Source organism: Ictalurus punctatus, chromosome 27, assembly GCF_001660625.3.
Source record: "Ictalurus punctatus breed USDA103 chromosome 27, Coco_2.0, whole genome shotgun sequence".
Classification (NCBI taxonomy): domain Eukaryota; kingdom Metazoa; phylum Chordata; class Actinopteri; order Siluriformes; family Ictaluridae; genus Ictalurus; species Ictalurus punctatus.
In genome coordinates this window covers 5,069,671-5,077,500 of record NC_030442.2, presented here as the reverse complement: position 1 = coordinate 5,077,500, position 7,830 = coordinate 5,069,671, and positions in this window count along the sequence as shown.

Genomic DNA, 7,830 nt, shown 5'->3' with positions numbered 1-7,830 from the left:
CTGCACTCTACCTCACATTACTGTACTGCACTTTACCTCACATTACTGTACTGCACTTTACCTCACATTACCTCACATTACTGTACTGCACTTTACCTCACATTACCTCACATTACTGTACTGCACTCTACCTCACATTACTGTACTGCACTCTACCTCACATTACTGTACTGCACTTCACCTCACATTACCTCACATTACTGCGCAGTACCTCACCTTACTGCATTTTACCTCACATTATTGTACTGCACATTACTGTACTGCCACACATTCCTATTGGATGAGAGCAACATTGGTAACAAAACAAATCTCTCTCGCTCTCTCTCTCTCTCTCTCTCTCTCACACACACACACACACACACACACACACACACACACACACACACACACACACTGTGAGAGTAGCTACTGCACAGCTGGTGAATCAGTGTGTACTGATCAGTGTGTGTGTAGTAGTATGAACACAATCCCGGACATACTACATCCGCCATGTTGGTATTGTCATGTGGCCTTCGACATCATCATAAACACAATAATCTTTAGGGGAGCACCAGATTAAAGCAACCGCATTAACGGTAAAATTCCCATCGAAAGTGAACTGAATTAGTGATGTAATGTGTGTGGAGTTAACAGGCTGAGGTAAATTCATTACCTTTAGCCTGGCCGCCTAAAGCGTGATGGAGATCACAACAAAGGTTATAAATGCTGTGAGAACTGTTTTCTTGTTTAAAACTTCAAAAAGTTAAACAAGTCCTGTTTAACCGAGGTTTAATACTTAAAAAGAGTCGATGTGCTGTCTTCCGCCATTTATCTTCTGTGTCCATGTGGGTTTCCTCTGTGTTCTCTGGTTTCCTCCCATTTTCCAAAAATGCCGGTCGGTGGTAGTAGGTAAATTGAACGAGAGGGGTGTGTGTGTGTGTGTGTGTGTGTGTGTGTGTCTGTCCGTCTTCAGTGGTCTTGACTCAGTCTTGCCACTGGATCATGGCGGTCACCGGGAAGTGAGAGTGAGGCCGATGCTGCGCAAGTCTTCCTCACTTTAATCCAATTCACGCACAAGTCGAGTTCCAGTTTGTGTTCTCCATAACGGAGGTAGAAATGGAAACTTCGGTTCATCGAAACCAATGGACGAACTCCTGTGTGTGTGTCTATGTGTGTGTGTGTGTGTGCGTGTGTGTCTATGGGTGTGTGAGAGAGAAGGACTAAGCTATTTGTTATCTGCTTCATATGAATGTAAACAGAATTTAAAAATAAATGTTTTTTTCCTGTTACAATATTCCATTACTCTGACTTTTACTGCTATTATTTTATGCATCCAGCTGTAGCACAACATAAGCAATGAAGGACACCTACATCTCCTGTGTGTGTGTGTGTGTGTGTGTGTGTGTGTGTGTGTGTGTGTGTGCGTGTGTTAGTGAGTGAAGATAAGAGTGCAAGACAGATGCATGACCTTCAGATTCACCAGATGAACAGGAGCACTTATTCACACACACACACACACGCACACACACACATACACATACATGCACACACACACACACACACACACACACACACACACACACACACACACACACACACACACGCACACACACGCACACTAAAACATTAATACACTAATGCCACCTTTTTAAGGTTTTACAATCAAAACATGGTACAGGGTAAGGAACATGTTTATTATTCAAAGCACACATAGGTGATGCAATGCAAATGCAAATCAGTCCACACTCACACACACACACACACACACACACACACACACACACACCCACCCAGGATGGATGAATGGAACAATGGGTAATTGAAAGGAAATCTGTGGATCGATGGATAAATACATGATGAATAAATGATGGAGAGGTGATTAACGGATTATTGAAGGATCATGGATGAAAAAGAGATATGTCTTTAGCCTCACCCAGAGACACAGCCATTTATACCACTCAAAGACACACCCACCTGCCCCACCCAAAGACACACCCACCTGCCCCACTCAAAGACACACCCATCTGCCCCACTCAAAGACACACCCACCGGCCCCACTCAAAGACACACCCATCTGCCCCACCCAAAGACACACCCACCTGCCCCACTAAAAAGACACACCCACCTGCCCCACCCAAAGACACACCCACCGGCCCCACTCAAAGACACACCCACCTGCCCCACCCAAAGCACACCCACCGGCCACATACAAAGACACACCCATCTGCCCCACCCAAAGACACACCCACCAGCCCCACTCAAAGACATACCCACCGGCCCCACCCAAAGACACACCCACCGGCCCCGCCCAAAGACACGCCCATCAGCCCCACCCAAAGACACACCCACCAGCCCCACCCAAAAACACATTGATCTGTCTCACTCACAGATGTTCTCACCAGTCTGCACTCAGATGCTCCAGGAATTTCCTGGGAAACTGGATAACCTACTTTTTATAGAAACACACACACGCACACACACACACACACTGCAGATTAATTATCATTCTGCAGGTGCGCAAACTTGCACCTTGAACATTCACTTTTGCTTTTATCACTATATTCCTCTATCTATCTCCCTGCTTCTCTGTCTCTCTCTCTGTTTCTCTCTCTCTCTCCCTCCCCCTCTCTCTCTCTGTCTCTCTCTCGCTCTCTCTCTCCCTCCCCCCCTCTCTCTCTGCTTCTTGTCCCCTGCTGTCTTTCTGTCTGTTTTTCTCTCTGTAGGGAACAGAATAATTGCACTAAACCACAGCAGAATCATACGCATTGCTGGATTCTTTTCAAGTTCTCTCTCTCTCTCTCTCTCTCTCTCTCTCTCTCTCTCTCTCTCTTTCTCTCTCTCTCTCTCACTCTCTCACTCTCTCTCTTTCTCTCTCACTCTCTCACTCTCTCACACACACACAAACATAACTGTAAAAAATCTTATTTGTCCTGTTCAACATGTTCATCTATCAGTCAGTCTGTCTGTCTCTCTGTTCTGACCTTAATTGTATTTCTGATTGTTAGTGTGTTGTATTTTTTAGGGGGCATGTCCTCTTTTTCAGGTTCAGCCTATTGCCATGTGACATCTTCCTGCTTCCTGTTTCTGACTGGCTCATTCCAGTTTCCTGTTTTCTTTATGAGGACATGCTGCTTTCCTACATGGGCAGATATGTGTGTGTGTGTGTGTGTGTGTGTGTGTGTGTGTGTGTGTGTATTTTGTATGTGTGTGTGTGTGTGTATTTGTGTATTCTGTAGCGGTACTACACTGAGGACTATATCTGTATATTCATGTCTGTATGCACTAGCGAATAAAATCATTGTCTCTCTCTCTCTCTCTTTCTGTCAGCACTTTTGCTGAGTGAGGCTGATCGACCTGGCGCCACTTCCTGGAGATACAAATTCAGAGAACACTTTACTGCCTGCCTCATCAAAGACACGGACAGAGAGAGAGAGAGAGAGAGAGAGAGAGAGAGAGAGAGAGAGAGAGAGAGAGAGAGAGACAGAGAGAGACAGACAAAGAGAGAGAGACAGACAGAGAGAGAAAGAGAGACAGAGAGAGAGACCGAGAAAGAGAGACAGACAGACAGAGAGAGACAGAGAGAGAGACTGAGAGAGACAGAGAGAGAGACTGAGAGAGAGAGAGAGACAGAGAGACAGACAGACAGATAGATCAGTGTACTGTAATGATGGCCGCTGCAGCTCATTAAACTTTGTTCACTGCCTGTATGTTCACAAATAAATACTATAACTTAACATATGTAATGCATTACACACACACACACACACACACACACACACACACACACACACACAGACACACACACACACACACACACACACACACACACACACACACACACTATAATCACACACTTGCTATAATCACAAACTTAATACTTAATATAGTCAGACACAACAATAACATTTACTAATAATCTATAACTTTATGAACTAATGGAAGATTTAGCTTGGTGTCTCTAGCCATAAATGTCCTTCACAGGAACATTAGACCAGGTCTGATGAGTGACAGATTGATATTTCATAGTTGACAACTGCTCAGTGTGTGTATGTGTGTGTGTGTGTGTGTGTGTGTGTGTGTGTGTGTGTTGTACATCTCATTTAAAATGAATGAAGCTGTGATATTGAATTTGAAAAAGCGCTAACGTGTGGATCTGAAATAGATCAACGTGTGTGTGTGTGTGCGCGCGCGCGCGTGTGTGTGTGTTCATATATAATGCATACACTCAGAGGTCGTTCTCAGAAATGTCACCATCTGTCGTGTCAGAGTCCAGCAGACTGAAGCATGTGTGTATGTGTGTGTGCAGGGGGGGCATTAAAGTGTGTGTGTGTGTGTGTGTGTGTGTGTGTGTGTGTGTGTGTGTGTGTTACTCTGTGAAGAAAGTGCTGATAAGGGTAAAAAGGTGACAGCACAGACACATAGACACACAGACACACACACACACACACACACACACACACACACACACACACACACACAGACACACACACACAAGGCAATTGTGCTATTTCAGCTTCTTTAGGTCTTATTTAGTGTGTGATTATGGCGAATGTGTTATTGTAGAGAGTGATTATAGTGTGTGTGATTATAATGTGTGTGTAATTATAGTGTGTGTGTGTGTGTGTGTGTGTGTCTGTCATATCTCACCCCAGCCAGGACTCGGTTTCCCGAGAAGCAACACCCACTTCTAACATGGCCGCTAAGGACTACACTTCCCAAACACGCATGTGCTTACCCTCCCCGGAGTTCTGATCACACACTTGAATACAGAGACACTTTGCGAAGTAAACATTCAGCAGACTAGTTTCTCTGTCGTTCTCCAAGCGTTATCTACAGTGTTTATATGAGAAGTGACTTTGACCTTTGCTTACATCCCCGACCACGATTTCTGTCTTGCCCCGTTTGTTTTGTTTGCATGATTGCCTGACCCTTGCTTGCTTCTTGACTACGAACTTTGTTTACCCTTCTGGATTATCCTGCCTGAACCCGCCGCCCGCTTCTGCTTCCGTATTCCCTACGGTACGTGACAGATTACTTCGCCTTCCAAATGGAAGCAGCGGGTGATCCGCGGTGACATCAAGCCGTTGAAGACCACAGTCGGATTATTAGCGACCAGAAACAACAGCTAGCCAACCTGACTGAGCAGGTAGCTCAAGCTGCGCCGGTCGCTACACCGACGACTACATGTTTTCCTCCCATACCCGCGCCGGAGAAATACGACGGAGATCCGTCATCCTGCCGGGGTTTCCTCCTCCAATGCTCCCTGTTTTTCTTCAGCTACACAGACATGCCGGAAAGTCCGAAAATTATCCATTTCATGGAACTGTTGACCGGGAGAGCTCTGCTCTGGGCCATGGCGGAATGGGAACAGGGAGATAGCACCATCACTACATATGATCAACTGAAAGACCGATTTCGGATCGTCTTTGATCACTCTCCAGACAACAGGGAGACTGGGGGTGAACTACTGACCCTGAAGCAAGGAACACGCTGTGTGGCAGATTATGCTTTAGAATTTCGTACTGTAGCGGCCAGGAGCAGATGGAACTAATCCGCCCTCAAGACTATGTTTCGCCAGGGATTGAATCCGGACATAGTGACAGAACTGGCATGTCACGATGATCAATTAACTCTTGACTCACTCATTAGCCTGGCTATTCGCCTAGACCGCCTGCTACAGAGCCGCTGCCCAGTACGCGGCGAGGCGGAAGTTGTGGCACAAGGTCCCACCGCTGAACCCATGCAGCTGGGCCGGGCACGGGTTAACACGGAGAGAGAGAGAGAGAGACGGCATCGCAAACTTCGTTGTTTCTACTGCGGTGAAGAGAAGCACTTCGTCCAACAATGCCCTCTCAAGCAATGCCGTGACGTAGGAGACAACGGAGCGGCTAAGCTACATCAGCCAGGGGTGAGTTTGGGTCCAGTAACCCCGAGAGCATTTCAATCTGCATTTTTGCTGCCTGTAATAATGGAATACTCAGGACTATGTTGTACTTTAGAAGCGCTGATTGACTCAGGAGTGGCGGGGAATTTCATTGACGAGACCACCATACAGCAGCACAACATCCCTGTTCGTCCCGAACGCCGGGGATCCACCCCACGCCGGATCCAAGCCATCGATTGGAGCCCATCACACATCACACATTGCACTGAACCACTCAACCTCCGGACCAGCACACTACATCAGGAGAGCATGGTTTTCTATGTCACAGTATCTGCCAGACATCCAGTGGTCCTAGGCCTCCCCTGGTTAGAACACCACAACCCGGGCATTTCCTGGACCCACAAGGAGATCACGCAGTGCTCCCCCCATTGCATCAAACATTGTCTTCAGACACATGTGATCATGCTAGCGACCACCTCCATCGAGAGCCCAAACAAGACTACCACAGTCCACATTCCCACTGAGTACCAGGACCTCAACGAGGCATTTAGCAAAGAAAGGGCCAGTGGATTACAACCTCATTGGCCCTATGACTGCGCCATCGATCTTTACCCCACCCTGAGGAAAAGTTTACCCACTATCACAGACAGAACAGAGAGCTATGGAGGAATACATCCAAGAGGCCCTACAACAGGGCTACAAAAGACCCTCTATGTCCCCAGCATCCACCGGATTCTTGTCTGTGGAGAAAAAGGGGGGAGGGCTATGACCATGCATAGACTACAGGGGTCTAAACCAATGCTGCGTCAAGTATCGCTACCCTCTTCCATTAGTACCAGTCTCACTAGAACAATTCCGCTCTGCTACCATCTTCACAAAGCTGGACCTCCACAGTGCATACAATCTGGTCCGGATCAGAGAGGAGACAAGTGGAAGACAGGGTTTAGCACCACCTCTGGGCACTATGAATACTTGGTAATGCCGTATGGGCTTTCTAACGCTCCCTCTGTCTTCCATTGTCTGATAAATGACGTCTTAAGGGACAAGCTGGGACGCAACGTAATCACATAGATTGACGACATATTGATCTATTCTAATTCCAAAAAAGAGCACGTTCGACATGTCCGGAGAGTCCTGCAACGTTTACTCCAGCACCAGCTGTACGTAAAAGCAGAGAAGTGCAAGTTCCATAAAGACACCATTTCATTCCTGGGGTACAGCATCAGCCCTGAGGGGGTTACCATGGACCAGGTAAAAGTAAAAGCAGTGGTAGACTGTCCCAAGACTGTAACAGTAAAGGAGCTACAAAGATTCCTGGGGTTCGCCAATTTCTACCGAAGATTCCTCTGAAATTTCTGCTCCATAGCAAACCTACTGACCTCGTTGTTGAAAGGAAAGCCCAAACGCCTGCCATGGAACCCAGATGCCCAAGCAGCACTGGGGCAGCTCAAGAAGGCATTCACGACCGCGCCCATTATCAAGCATCCAGACTCATCCAAACCATTCATGGTAGAGGTCGACGCAGGCGTAGGAGCTGTTCTCTCACAGCGTTTTGGGGAGAGGCCCAAACTCCATCCGGTAGCATTCTTCTCAAGAAAACTTTCACCTGCCGAAAGAATCTATGATGTGGGCAACAGAGAACTCTTGGCCATTAAGCTAGCCCCGGAAGAATGGCGACACTGGCTGGAGGGAGCTACCCACCCGTTCAGCATATTCACTGATCACAAAAACTTGGAATATCTACGTACGGCTAAGAGGTTGTCACCCCGTCAAGCCCGATGGTCATTGTTTTTCACCAAATTCCGGTTCACCCTGTCACACCGACCCAGGTCCAAGAACACTAAAGCCGACGCCCTGTCTCGTCTGGACAACACTGAGGTTCCGAGAAAAAGGGAGGAGTTCATCTTACCACCCTCATGTATTCTTAGTTTCCTGGAGTGGGAGCTGGATCAAGCGCTAGAGAACAT